At 43.2% G+C, this 13,973-nt stretch overlaps 1 protein-coding gene and 1 long non-coding RNA gene across 2 annotated transcripts in view; one reads left to right on the top strand and one right to left on the bottom strand.

The window, feature by feature from the left end:
- Positions 1-218: 218 nt before the first annotated feature.
- MPP7 (MAGUK p55 scaffold protein 7) overlaps positions 219-13,973 on the top strand; it is a 345,564-nt gene continuing 331,809 nt past the window's right edge. Inside the window, exon 1 of the mRNA XM_084979996.1 lies at positions 219-463. The gene's annotated coding sequence lies outside the window, so the exon portion shown is untranslated. The remainder of the gene's footprint in view (positions 464-13,973) is intronic.
- LOC146399478 (uncharacterized) lies at positions 1,849-2,757 on the bottom strand. Its single transcript, XR_014817816.1, has 3 exons — positions 2,573-2,757; positions 2,337-2,472; positions 1,849-1,918 (listed from the first exon to the last, which is right to left on the bottom strand). It is a non-coding gene; the product is annotated as an uncharacterized LOC146399478 (long non-coding RNA).

Raw genomic sequence — 13,973 nt, 5'->3', positions numbered from 1 at the left:
AGAACTCAGGTCAGGGGAGCATAGTGCCTTTTCATATCAGCAGCTGCTCCCAACAGCTGCATTGCAGTGCGAAAAGTCTTGTGCTTGAAGGCAGATTACCTTAATTTTAGGTCCAAACTACTGTATAACTGATTTATATTATGTAGGCTTGTGAGCTTGTTTCCCAGTCAGCGGCAATAATACTTCTTAGAATAATACCAGCTTCTTAGGATTGTTGTGAAGATTCAAGGAGTTAATTTGTGATGGCACTTTGTAAACTGAAGTGCTTTGAAAAAGGTGTGATTGGATATTAATTTCCTGTCTTACTCTCTGTTAAATTGACAAGTACCCTTCGCACCTCAGTTCATCTTCAAAGAGAGACATAAACCTCAGGTAGATCAGGTGCATGCAGACCTCTGGTGGTGCAACTTCAAACCAACTATTACTCATAAGAACTACTACACCGTAGCTACCGGAATTGTGTGTACATGTTTTGTCTTAAGTTAAAAATCTTAGTGAAGGTATCAAACCTCATGTATGGTAACTAGCAAAGTGCCTGGTAGGTGACAGGCACTAAATAAAAACTTATTTGTATCTTCTTATAGTTGCAGCTACTGCCAGATACAATAGATATTTATTAAAGAATATATATGAATAAAATTTAAAATAAATTAAGGAATTAATTTTTGAAATACCTGGAAAAGCTTTCATCGGATAGCCAAAGGGCTCCTTCAGTCCTTCAGGTCTTTGCTTGAATGTTGCCTTCTTAATCTGTGTACATAAGTCGAAATTTGCAAATCCTTCCCACATTCCCTATACCTCTTTGCACTGTTTTTCTTCATATCACTTACTGCCCTCCTATATATTATATATTTTACTACTTTATTTTTCCACTGGCTAGTCTTCCCGAGAGAAAAGGAAGCTTCATGAAGGCAAGGACTTATTTTTCTGTTTTGTCCGTTATGCCTTTTGTGTCTAGAGTAGTTTCTGGCATCTAATTATGTGCCAAATAAATGTTTGTTGAATGAATTAATTGAATGAACGTTCTGGAGTCCATTTCTTTTTTTTTTTATTGCTTATTAGTGAGATTCACAATATAGTCAAGCCCTTCTGCTCTACAAGTGTTGTCCCCAGAGCCCTAGAGATTGCCTTCAGGGAGGTACACAAGATCAAACTATGTTCATAATGATTCAAGATATTGTCACCTTGTTCACTATTGTTCTCTGGTACAAGGGTGGTGTTTTCCAGAGGCTATGTAAAGTATGACAGCAAAATGGAGTGAAGACAGAACCATATCTGAGGATTCAGCTATTTTCTATGAATCCAGACACTAGAGATTTGCAAAAATGTAAAATATTGCCATTTTTCCATTTTCTTGCTTTAAAATAGTGATTTTCATAAACATTTATATTAACTAGAATACTTTTGTTATTTTTAAAAAGTAGTAATACATGTTTAAAATTTCTCAGCTCTAATTTTTTTTCTTTTTTCTTTTTTTTTTTTTTTTAGGGCTGCACCCTGGACATGTGGAGGTTCCCAGGCTAGGGGCCGAATCAGAGCTATAGCCCCTGGCCTACGCCACAGCCACAACAACGCTGGAGCCTAGCCACATCTGCAACCTACACCACAGTTTTCGCAACGTGGATCCCTAACCCACTGAGCAAGGCCAGGGATGGAACCCGCATCCTCAGGGATTCTAGTTGAATTAGCTACCGCTGAGCCACAACAGGAACTCCAAAATCATTTTACATTGAAACGGCAACGTGGCAGAAGTTTCAGGGTCTGAGAACGAAAAGTGCAGTGGCGGGGGGGGGGGGGGGGGGGAATGGGAGGGGCTAAGTGGAGAAGGGGCGTGGCTCTGACCAACCTACCGCAGAGTCCATTGCGGAAGCCCAGGGGCTGATTGCCTCCATGTTCGAGTCCCCGAGAGCGCCTCGTTCTGTGAAGGCAGTGAGGTCAGTCAATGCCTTTGCCTTTATTGCCATTATCCCTGCCTCTTTACTTCAGAATGCACATGTAGCCTCAGAATATGTCCCTTAGCCCACTCTCAGGGACCTAACAGTGCAGCTTTTAATTTTGCAAACAGCCCCCCACCCCCCCCCGCCGCGTTCCCGGTTTCCTCTGTTTCCCGCTGTTGTCTTTTTTGTGTTATCTTCTCAGGTATTTTAATTTTAATTTAATTTAATTTAATTTATATTTTATATTTTATTTTATTTTATGTATTTTTGGCCGCCCCTCAGCATATGTAGCTCCCGGGCCAGGGATCCGGCCAGGGATCAGATCCCAGCCACAGCCTAGAAATAGGTCACAGCTTATTTATTATCATAGATGTCCCCGGGTCTTCGAAGTGCACTCACCTGTCAGTGGACCTTTAGGTGGCTTCCAGATCTTGGCTCTGGTGAGTAGTGCGGCGACAGACAGAGGGGTGCCTGGGTCTGCTTCCGGGAAAGTTTGGTCCCGGTGAAATGGAGCTGTTTGGAGGCCGGCTTCGGTCTTTGTGTGGGCCGGCCCGTGTAGGGCTGCTTGGCTGAGACTCTGTCGAGGAGGGAGGCCTTCAGCCACCGGGGCCTCACGGGGCCTACCCGTGCGGCACCATCACAGAGCTCTCCGTCACTGCCCCTTGTGGGGGTGAGGGAAGGGGCGTGTTGGGGAGGGCGTGTGTGGGGGGGATGCCCAGAGCCTGTTTCCGCCTGGGCCGACTCCTCCGGCCGCCTCCCAGGCCCACCCTCGCAGCCCTTGGGCCTCCCGGCGGCTCTCTGCGGGCGGGATCTCAGCTGTGGGCTCCGAACCCCTGGCCCTCCCCGGACCCGCGTCCCTCCCTTCCTGTGTCCGGGAAACCCCAGCGAAGCCTTCGGTGCCCGCCAGGCAGGCGGTGGGCCTGCCTTGGTCCGCTCCGTCCTTCCTGACGCGGAGGCGGGTGGTGCTGGGCCTTGCTTGGGCCCTCAGCCTGAGAAGGTCTGTCTTGCCCCAGGAGACCACCCGGCTCGTGTCCGGCCGCCGCCGCCAGGTCCAAGGCGGCCTTGGGGGGCAGGGACAGAGCCGGCCGGGTCTTGCCTCTCCTGCGTTCGCGTGCTTGGGGCTCAGGCCTGTCACCCTCTGGCCGCCGAAGCCCAGCCGCCGGCCCTGCGGTGAAGCCTGGGGCCGAGGCTCTGGATCTGGCTGTGGCAACACCAGCTGTGCCCACTGCATATCGAACCTGCATCCCAGGGCTCCCAAGACGCTGCCCATCCCGTTGTGTCACAGCGGGAGCACCTCTTCTCAGGTATTATAATGAGAACGTTGAAGAAGTCACATCAGTTTTCCTGCTTAAATTTTCGTATGTACAGGAAAGTTGAAAACAGTTTACAGGGAATGCCCATTTTGTACCACCTAGATTCAATACTTAAATATTTATTTTTCTTATTAATGATAAATTTTAATTTTTACACACACACACAAAGTTTTTAGTTAAATTTAAGCAAAGTGTTATTCTGCACATTCTCAGGACCTGGGGCATTAAATATGCTTTAAAATATTAATAATGAAATATTTAGCCAGAAAAATAAAAACTGAAGTATAAATAATTGGTCTATAAATGATAGGTCAGCATTATATTAACAAATGGAGAATTGAAGCACTCATTTTAACAACTCATGTTTGAAAACTTTTTTTGTGACAGTTACTTGAATAATTTTTTTTTTTGGTCTTTTTTTTTTTTTTCCGTCTTTTGAGGGCCGCACTGGCAGCATATGGAGGTTCCCAGGCTAGGGGTCTAATCAGAGCTACATCTGCTGGCCTACGCCACAGCCACACCAGATTCTTCACCCACTGAGCAAGGCCAGGGATCGAACCAGCATCCTCATGGATCCTAGTTGGGTTTGTTTCTGCTGCACCGCGATGGGAAGTCCATACTTGAATAATTTTTTACCACTGTCCACTTCACTCTCTAGATCAAAACTGGTCGAATGAAGGGAAAGATGATATAAGTGACCTTGATGTCAATTTGGGCCCATGTTTCCCCAAGTAAAAGTTACCTAAGCTATAAATCAATTTAGAATTCAAGAAATCTCCTTTTACTTTAATTTTTTACAGGCTATTATACAGTCATATAGTTCTTTTGTGTGTGTGTGTGTGTGTGTGTGTGTGTGTGTGTGTGTGTGTCTTTTTAGGGCCACACCCACAGCATATAGAGGTTTCCAGGCTAGGAGTAGAATTGGAGCTGTAGCTGCTGGCCTATGCCACAGCCACAGCAACATGGGATCCGAGTGGTGTCTGCAGTCTACACCACAGCACACTCGGCGCCAGATCCTTAACCCACTGGGCAAGGCCAGGGATCGAACCTGTGTCCTCTTGGATGCTAGTCAGATTTGTTTCCCCTGGGCCACATTGGGACCTCCTAGTCATATCGTTCTTGCCAAAGGCTGAGGACAAGATTGAGAAGAGTCTTCTTGGCTTTGTGATTCATCACCTTCCAACACCTTCAGGTTTTGGGAGAAAACAACAGCAGCAGCAGGATGACTTCTTGAAAAGCCAAAGGATTGGCCTGAAAGTCCTTTAAAAGGAATACTTACACACTGACCTTCTTTAAAAGGCTATGTTTTATTACCAAACCTTTAGCTGTAGTATTTCTCCACTTTAAGCTTTTTCCCTTTGTAAGAGAGCATTTTAAACATCCCAGCCAAGGGACCATAAAGCAGTCTTAGCTTTTATAGAACAGTTCCCTGCACATTATTGTTATTTTTTAAAATTGCATTTCCCTGGCATGCATTACAAATAAATGTTCCTACAGATCAAAACTGAAAGGTTGGACTGAGCCTATGTTCGTTTCAACCTGAATCACCACCTACCTGGGCCTGACTCAGGCTGGCAGTCCAAAGGGAAAATACTGCCCAAGTGGATTATAACCTCTGGATCTGTCCCCTGCTCAGGAACATAGAACCAGATTAACTGGGAGAGGCGACAGGGCAAATCTGACTGGAGATGAAGTCTGGGAGGCAGCAGATCTGAGGGTAGCTCAACCATTTGGCACGGAGTAAACAGAAATGACTTCTGAGTAGAACAGTTTAAGAAAGGACAAATTTGTTCGTAATTCCTAAGCCAGAGGCTGCTGAAAGTTTTTAGCTAAAAATGCTTTCAAGACAAGATTTTTCCTTCTGGAGAAGCTTAAGACCTGAACACCGGCCATCTTTGGTTATTATAAAACTTCACAATATATAAATTTTTTTTTTTTTTGGTCTTTTCTAGGACCACTCCTGCAACATATGGAGGTTCCCAGGCTAGGGGTCTAATCAGAGCTGTAGTGGCTGCCCTTTGCCAGAGCCACAGCAACTCGGGATCTGAGCCGAATCTGCAACCTACACCACAGCTCACAGAAACGCTGGATCCCCAATCCACTGAGCGAGGCCAGGGATCGAACCCAAAAGCTCATGGTTCCTAGTCAGATTTGTTAACCACTGAGCCACGACGGGAACGCCAATAATACATAAAATTTTATTTATTTATTTATTGTCCTTTTGCCTTTTCTAGGGCTGCTCCCTCGGCATATGGAGGTTTCCAAGCTAGGGGTCCAATCAGAGCTGTAGCCACCGGTCTATGCCAGAACCATAGCAACGCGGGCTCCCAGTCGCGTCCGAGACCCACACTACAGCTCACGGCAACGCCGGATCCTTAACCCACTGAGCAAGTCCAGGGATCGAACCCGCAACCTCATGGCTCCTAGTCGGATTCGTTAACCACTGCGCCATGACGGGAACTCCATATAAAATTTTAAAACAGAGACTTGTATTCAAGAATTCACCAAAAATAAAAAGCAACTAGAATTGATCTGTTCTTTTCTTCTAGAGGTCCTTTTCTTTTCTTTTCTTTTCTTTTCTTTTTGTTTTCTTTTTTAGGGCTGCACCTTTGGCATATGAAAGTTCCCAGGCTAGGGGTTGAATTGGAGCTGCAGCTGCCGGCCTATACCACAACCACAGCAACGCAGGACCTGAGCCGTGTCTGTGACCTACACCGCAATTCATGGCAATGCCAGATCCTTAACCTACTGAACAAGGCCAGGGATTGAACCCACATCCTCATGGATACTAGTCAGGTTCATTACCACTGAGCTACAATGGGAGCTCCCTAGAGGTTCCTTTCAACTCTAGGTTTTTATATATTCTAAAAGTAGAATCCTTCTTCAAATGAACTTTCAGGAAAAGGAAGTGTAGTCTTATGAGCTAATTTTCGCTCTTTCCTTTTCCCATTGACCAGATTTTGCCAGACGAGTAAAACGTGTCAGTTGGCCAAGTCTTTCCAGCTTTAAATATCTTTCTTTCTTTTTTTTTTTTAGGGCTCATACGGAAGTTCCCAGGCTACAGTGCTGGCCCACACCACAGCTCATAGCAACCCCAGACACGTAACCCACTGAGCAAGGCCAGGGATCGAACTGGCATCCATCATGGCTACTATTGGGATTCGTTTCCACTGAGCCACAACGGGAACTTCCCAGCTTCAAATAACTTTAGCTCTCTTAAGCCTCCAGAATATTGCTTATTAAGGCTAGGCATTAATTACTCTCCACTGAAAGGTCTAGCAGTGTGGTGGGTCTCCTGAAAAGCTGGTGAGGAGGAGGAGGTGTTGTTTGCCTTATTTGGGGTCCGTCAAGAGCCCAGAAGCCTGGGAGGCCATATTGGCAGCTCTTGTGGGTTTTACTGATACAACTAGAGAACCGTGATAGTGTTTCCAGCTGCTCCACTTAGTGGCTGGATAGATGGGGACAAGTTACTTAATCTCCTTTGCCTCATCTGTAAAACAGGGCTGTCTTTAGGATTAAATGACATAGAAAAATCACGAAGTAAACGCTAAACATATGGGAGCCATTACTATCAGACCTGTCTGTGTGTGTTTGACTCACGTAACTGCGCTACGAGCCGTTCTTACTTGTGCCAGCAGGATTTCATTGTCGGCTTTCGTCAGACCCATCAGGACTGTGAAATGATCACCAAGAGGAAGCAACGACCTCTTGGCTGAGGCAGAGGGAGAACAGGAATTCCTGGGATGTTTGCTCCCAACCTGCCTTCCTTCCAGCTCTCAGCACCTTCCTTCCAGCTCTCAAAGCTTCATTTTTGGACCAAGAGAAAACTCTTGGGAACCTCCATGGAACAGGCTTTGGGTGTTTTTTTTTAAAAAAGTTCTTCAGAAGTTCCTGTTGTGGTTCAATGGGTTAAGTACCCAACACAGTATCTATGAGGATTCAGGTTCAATCCCTGGCCTCCCTCAGTGGGTTAAGGATCCGGCACTGCCCCAATCTGCAGCATATGTGGCAGATGCAGCTTGGATCTTGAGTTTCCCTGGCTGTGGTGTAGGCCTCAGCTGCAGCTCTGATTAGACCCCTAGCCTGGGACCTTCCATATGTGCAGCTTCCAAGTGTGATAGTAAAAAGAAAACAAACAATTTAACAATTTACACCCCCCACCCCAAAAAATGGAGTTCCTATCATGGTGCAGTGGAAACAAATCCGACTAGGAACCCAGAGGTTGAAGGTTTGATCCCTAGCCTTGCTCAGTGGGTTAAGGATCTGGCGTTGCTGTGAGCTGTGGTGTAGGTTGCAAACTTGGCTCAGATCTGACATTGCTGTGGCTGTGGTGTCGGCCAGTGGCTACAGCTCCGATTGGACCCCTAGCCTGGGAACCTCCATATGCCACAGGTGCAACCCTAAAAAGAAAACAAAAAATAAAAAACAAAAAACCGAAAAAACAGTTTACAAAAAAGGTCTTCAGCAAATACACTAAGCCCTACTTTGGGGAATATGTCATAGGTCCACAAAGAGAAACCAAAAGAAAGAAGCATTATGGGCCTAAAAACCATTGTAGTGCCTTCACTAGTGCATGGCTACTTTTGCTGCTTATATTTAAGGAGAGACCCAGATGGTGACCCAAATAGGCACAATGTGACAGTGCTTTTAATTTCACTAGTGTCCATACAGCTACAGTTCAGTTTCAGATAAATTTGCAATAAATGACTGCTGTTTCTCTCCCCAAGGGATGGTTTTATTGCTTTTGCATCAATTTTGCTAAGTCCATTTTCCAAGAAGCTTGTATACCTAGTGACAGTGAATAAAATAACTGGATATTAGGAAATAGATGTCACTGAAAGGTAGTCAGATTCTTGGAAATTTTAGTTTCTTCTTTCATATCTTTTTTTTTTCCTAACAAGAATGTAATTAGCTTTTTGCTTCTATTCCCAGAGAAGCACAGGAGAACTCTTCATTTCATTCCCATTTGAAAGATGTTGTAACATCACAGTCTTGATTCTGACTCTTGTTCAGACATTTTGAGCCCACAGACACTCAAATACACCATGTGGAATTATTTTATTGTTCCATTGGCCAAATAATTGAGAAAAAAATCAGACACTCAATATGACTCTATTAAATAGTAACATCTCTCAGCATGTATTTATTTATTTATTTATTTATTTCTCTTTTTAGAGCTGCACCCGAGGCACATGGAAGTTCCCAGGCTTGAGGTCCAATCAGAACTGTAGCTGTCGGCCTATACCACAGCCATAGCAGCACCAGATCCAAGACCTACACCACAGTTCATGGCAACGCAGGATCCTTAACCCACCGAACGAGGCCAGCGATTGAACCCGCAACCTCATGGTTCCTAGTTGGATTCGTTTCCACTGCGCCATGACGGGAACTCCTATAACACATTATATTCCATGATGCTGATAAAAATTTTTTTTCCTAGCTTACAGAAATTCTTGATTATTACCTTCTGAGATGTTGCCATGATTGAAGGCATCTCATAATACCATAGGTGTCTTAATTTTACACAAAGACAGCGGCATGAAACTGAAAGTGTTTGAAGCCACTGCCGTGAATTTATTTAAACTCACCAATCCAATATTAGACTAAGTTTTTTCCTTTTTCTTCTTTTTAGGGCCACACCTGCAGCATATGGAAATTCCCAGGATAGGAATCTAATCAGAGCTGCAGTTGCAAGTCTACACCACAGCCACAACAACGCCAGATCCAAGCCACATCTGTGACCTACACTGCAGCTCAAGGCAATGCCAGATCCTTAACCCAAGGAGCAAGGCCAGGGGTTGAACCCGAATCCTCATAGATACTAGTTGGGTTCTTAACCCACTGAGCCACAATGAGAACTCCTAGACCAACTTTTTTTTTTTTTTTGTCTTTTCTAGTGCTATACCCACAGCATATGGAGGTTCCCAGGCTAAGGGTCCAATCAGAGCTGTAGCTGCTGGCCTACACCACAGCCACAGCAACGCCAGATCTGAACCACACTTGCAACCTACACCACAGCTCACAGCAACACCGGATCCTTAACCCACTGAGTGAGGCCAGGGATCAAACCTGCATTCTCATGGACGCTAGTCAGATTTGTTTCTGCTGAACCACAGCAGGAACTCCTGCCCATTTTAAAGATGGAGAAACCAAGTCATCTGAGTAACTTATCCAAGATCAAGTAGATGCTGAATTGGGATTCAAACTGGGGTAGTCTAGAGTCTGCTTATAACCTCTGTACTATTCTACCTTTCAAAACTGCAAAGCTTAATGCTCTGAAAAAAAAATATTGTGTGATAGTGACATAAAAATTACTCTTTCTCAGTTTCAGTTTAAAATGGCAATAGCAACAAAATCCAAAATTGGCCAGGTGAGGATTGACCTCAGAGGTCCACGTACCACAAGGTAGTATGAGACTAGCAATGAAGGCAATTTTGAAAAAAATTTTTTCTTTTCTAGCCACCCCACAGCATATGGAGTGCCCAGGCCAAGGATCAGATCCAAGCTGCAGTTTCAGCAAGGCTGGATCCTTTATCCCACTGTGCCAGGCCAGGATCGAATCTGAATCCTGGCACTGCAGAGACTTGCACTGCCAACCAAACTGCATTCAACTTTTGGGTTCATTTCCCATCCATGTGCATAACTACAAATTTGACAGATATATATATATATATATATGTATTTTTTTTTTTTTTTTGTCTTTTTGCCTTTTCTAGGGCCACTTGCCGAGGCATATGGAGGTTCCCAGGCTAGGAGTCTAATTGGAGCTGTACCCGCCGGCCTATGCCAGAGCCACAGCAACTCAGGATCCGAGCCGCATCTGCAACCTACACCACAGCTCATGGCAACGCAGGATCCTTAACCCACTGAGCATGGCCAGGGATCGAACCCGAAACCTCATGGTTCCTAGTCGGATTCATTAACCACTGTGCCAGGACTGGAACTCCTGACAGATGTAATTTTGAATTCTGTCTTTTTCATTTAACTTTGTATTAACCATTTCAACACATTTCTATATAATTATCAAGACAATGACACCATATTATGGTTTTCATTTGCATTTTTTATTAACTTGTTGAAGATTTTTTCAATGTTTGTTTACAATTGTGTATCCATTATGTAAATGGTTTATTCACATCATTCCTATTTTTCTTAAAATCATAACTTTTTTCTTTTAAACTTTTTTTTGCAAGATCGACATTGTTTATTATCCAATAAAATTCTATTTTCTGTGGCTTTGCACCATTCAAAAATCTAGGTTCCACTTAAATTGATTTTTGTGTAAAGTATGAACATAGATGGTAAGGACATTTTTAAATTACACTATTACAATTTATTCAACAATGTTATTGACTCACTTTCCCCACCTGTAATCCCTCCTTCCTGTTTTTATCTCTAGAAATCTTAGACATTTCTAGGATGAGATGTATGATCAGAATGTAGTAACTAAAAGGCATATGTAGAATTCCTCCTGTGGTGCAGTGCGTTAAGAATCCAGCATCATGTTGCAACAGAAGAAAGGGTGGGGGAAAAACTGTAATTGTAATGTATACATGTAAGGATAACCTGACCCCCTTGCTGTACAGTGGGAAAAAAAAAAAAAAAAAAAAAGAATCCAGCAGCTTGGGTCATTGCAGAGCTGCAGGTTCAATCCTGCCCGGCACAGTGGGTTAAAGGATCCAGCATTGCTGCAGCTGCAGCATAGGTCACAATTGCACTTAGACTCAGTCCCTGGCCTGAGACCCTCCATATGCAGCAGGTGTGGTCATAAAAAAAAAAAAAAAATACATTGAACATCGTGCTGTTAGATCTAAAGATTGGAAAGGAGAATAGAACTATATTTATTCAGTTATTCTGTACGAGTACCTAAAGTGTCTCAGCACTGTTTCATATGTCTGGGACATGCTAATGAACAAAAGGGAAAAATCACAGTTCACATTCTTGTGGTAGAAATCAAGCAAAATGAGGAACTATAAAACTTCTAAATGATACTGACCGTGATAGAAAAAACAAACAAGAGGGAGAATTAGGAAAAGAAAGATTGGCCATAGAGACTGTAATTTTTTTGTTATTAATTTTATTTATTTTTTCTGCTGTACAGCATGGGGAGAGATTGTAATTTTTAAAAATTGAAGTGTAGCCAAGCACCTATGGTCAACTAATCTATGACAAAGGAGGAAAGAACATGCAGTGGAAGAAAGATAGTCTCTTCAATAAATGGTGCTGGGAAAACTGGAAATCTACACATAAAAGATGAAGACAGAACACAATCTGACACCATATACAACAATAAACTCAAAATGGATGAAAGGCCTAAATATAAGGCCAGATACTATAAAATTCCTAGAGGAAAACATAGGCAGAACACTCTGACTTGAATCACAGCAACATCTTGTTTGATCCACCTCCTAGACAATAAAGACACAAGTAAACCATTGAGACCTAATTAAACTCAAAAGCTTTTGCACAGCAAAGGATACCATTAAAAAAATGAAAGACAGGAGTTCCCGTAGTGGCGCAGTGGTTAACGAATCCGACTAGGAACCATGAGGTTTTGGGTTTGATCCCTGGCCTTGCTTAGTGGGTTAAGGATCAGGCGTTGCCATGATCTGTGGTGTAGGTTGCAGAAGTGGCTTGGATCCCGAGTTGCTGTGGCTCTGGCATAGGCTGGAGGCTACAGCTCCCAGTGGACCCCTAGCCTGGGAACCTACATATGGAGTGGCCCTAGAAAAGGCAAAAAGACAATAACAACAACAACAACAAAAACGAAAGACAACCTTCAGAATGGGAAAAAATCTTTGCCAACCATGCAGCAGACAAGAGCCTCATCTCCAAAATATGCAAACAACTCATGAAATTCAACAAAAACAACAACAAAAACAACCCAATTGAAAAGTGTGCAGCAGATCTAAACAGACATTTCTCTAAAGAAGACATATAGATGGCCAACAGGCATGTGAAAAAATGCTCAACATCACTTATTACTAGAGAAATGCAAATCAAAACTTCAATGAGGTACCACCTCACCCTGGCCAGAATGGCCATCATCAACAAGTCAACAAATAACAAATGCTGGAGAGGGTGTGGAGAAAAGGGAAGACTCATTCACTGCTGGTGGGAATGTAAATTGGTACAACCACTATGGAAAACTGTATGGGGATACCTCAGAAAACTATCTAACCAATCCCACTGCTGGACATATATCTGGAAAAAACTTTCATTGAAAAAGATACATGCACCCCTATGTTCAGCACTATTCACAATAGCCAAGACATGGAAACAACCTAAATGTCCATTGACAGATGGATTGAGAAGATGTGGCACATATACACAACAGAATATTACTCAGCCACCAAAAAGGCAAACTAATGCCATTTGCAGCAACATGGATGAAACTAAAGACTCTCACAGTAAGTGAAGTAAGCCAGAAAGAAAAAGACAAATACCATATGATATTACTTGTTTGTGGAATCTAAAATGTGGAACAGATGATCCTATCTAAAAAAAAAAAAAACAAAAAAAAAACCAAAAAACAGAAATAGATAATGGCCAAGGAGAGCATACTTGGGTTCCCAGGAGAGAAAGGGGAAGGCATGGGATGGATGGGTATTTTGGGGGTTTTTTGGAGGCAGAATTTGGCATCGGTCAGAGCTGGTGTTGGCTCATCCCCTCGCCCTGGGGTCACAGCCTCTCTCATCAGCCATCCAGCGCTTCTTGTTAAAACCAAATCCAAATTAACCCACTCTGAAGAGTTTACTTCTATGAAGCAGGTTAAGACCGTAAAAATCTGTCGCAGAAACAGGACTTCCAATGGCACCCATTCCGGCACAGACCTAAAAATTATCCAAATAGATGTGGATAAGGAAGAGAATTATGCTGATCATTACATTAAGAGTCCGTGTTTCCAAGCAGGAAGGCTTCCCTTGACACGGTGAGATTTCTAATCTATCCAGTCTGCTGTAGGCTTTCAACAAAAATTAAATTAACATATCAAGATGTTGAAGGCAAAAGGCATTTGTTATACATGAGAGAACACAGCTGTGTTTGGCGGTCTGTTGACTATCTCGAGTTGTTCCAAAAGTGTTTTGTTTTGTAACCCATCTGGCAAGTCCTTTTCCCCTTCATATTTATACGCGTGTGTATTTACGGGAGAATTTAATCCATATGTTCCTGATTCAAGTATACTTGATTCATCCTCATATTGCTTTGTAAAAGTGGTGGGAATGCCAAGAATCTTGCAAGTTCCTAACAAACCCTGAAGCCTTTTTTTTTTTTTTTTTTTTTTTTTGCTTTTTAGGGCCGCACTCTTGGCACATGGAGGTTCCCAGGCTAGGGGTTGAACCCAAGCTACAGCTGCCGGCCACAGCCACAGCAACAGGGGATCTAAACCATGTCTCTGACCTACACCACAGCTCACAACAATGCAGGATCCTTAACCCACTGAGCGAGGCCAGATATCGAACCTCCATCCTCCTGGATACCAGTCAAGTTCGTTAACGGCTGAGCCATATCAGGAACTCCCCCGAAGCCCTCTTTTTTTTTTTTTTTTTTTTTTTTTGCCCAAGGACAAAGAAGCTTAGTTTTGTTCATCCAAAATTGGGAGTTTTTTTGTTTTTTGTTTTTTGTTTTTTGTTTTTTGTTTTTTTTAAGGAAACACGTGGACTCTGACTTATCACTGTTTTAGTATTTAGTTACATTTGGGGATGACAGTTAGCAAAAGGAT

Source organism: Sus scrofa, chromosome 10, assembly GCF_054392235.1.
Source record: "Sus scrofa isolate SSC_HxYL_T2T_F1_AM1 chromosome 10, Sscrofa_HxYL_maternal_Yorkshire_Landrace_v2.0, whole genome shotgun sequence".
Taxonomy (NCBI): Eukaryota; Metazoa; Chordata; class Mammalia; order Artiodactyla; family Suidae; genus Sus; species Sus scrofa.
Note: the sequence above shows the minus strand (reverse complement) of the source record. Positions and strands in the feature narration are given on the sequence as shown.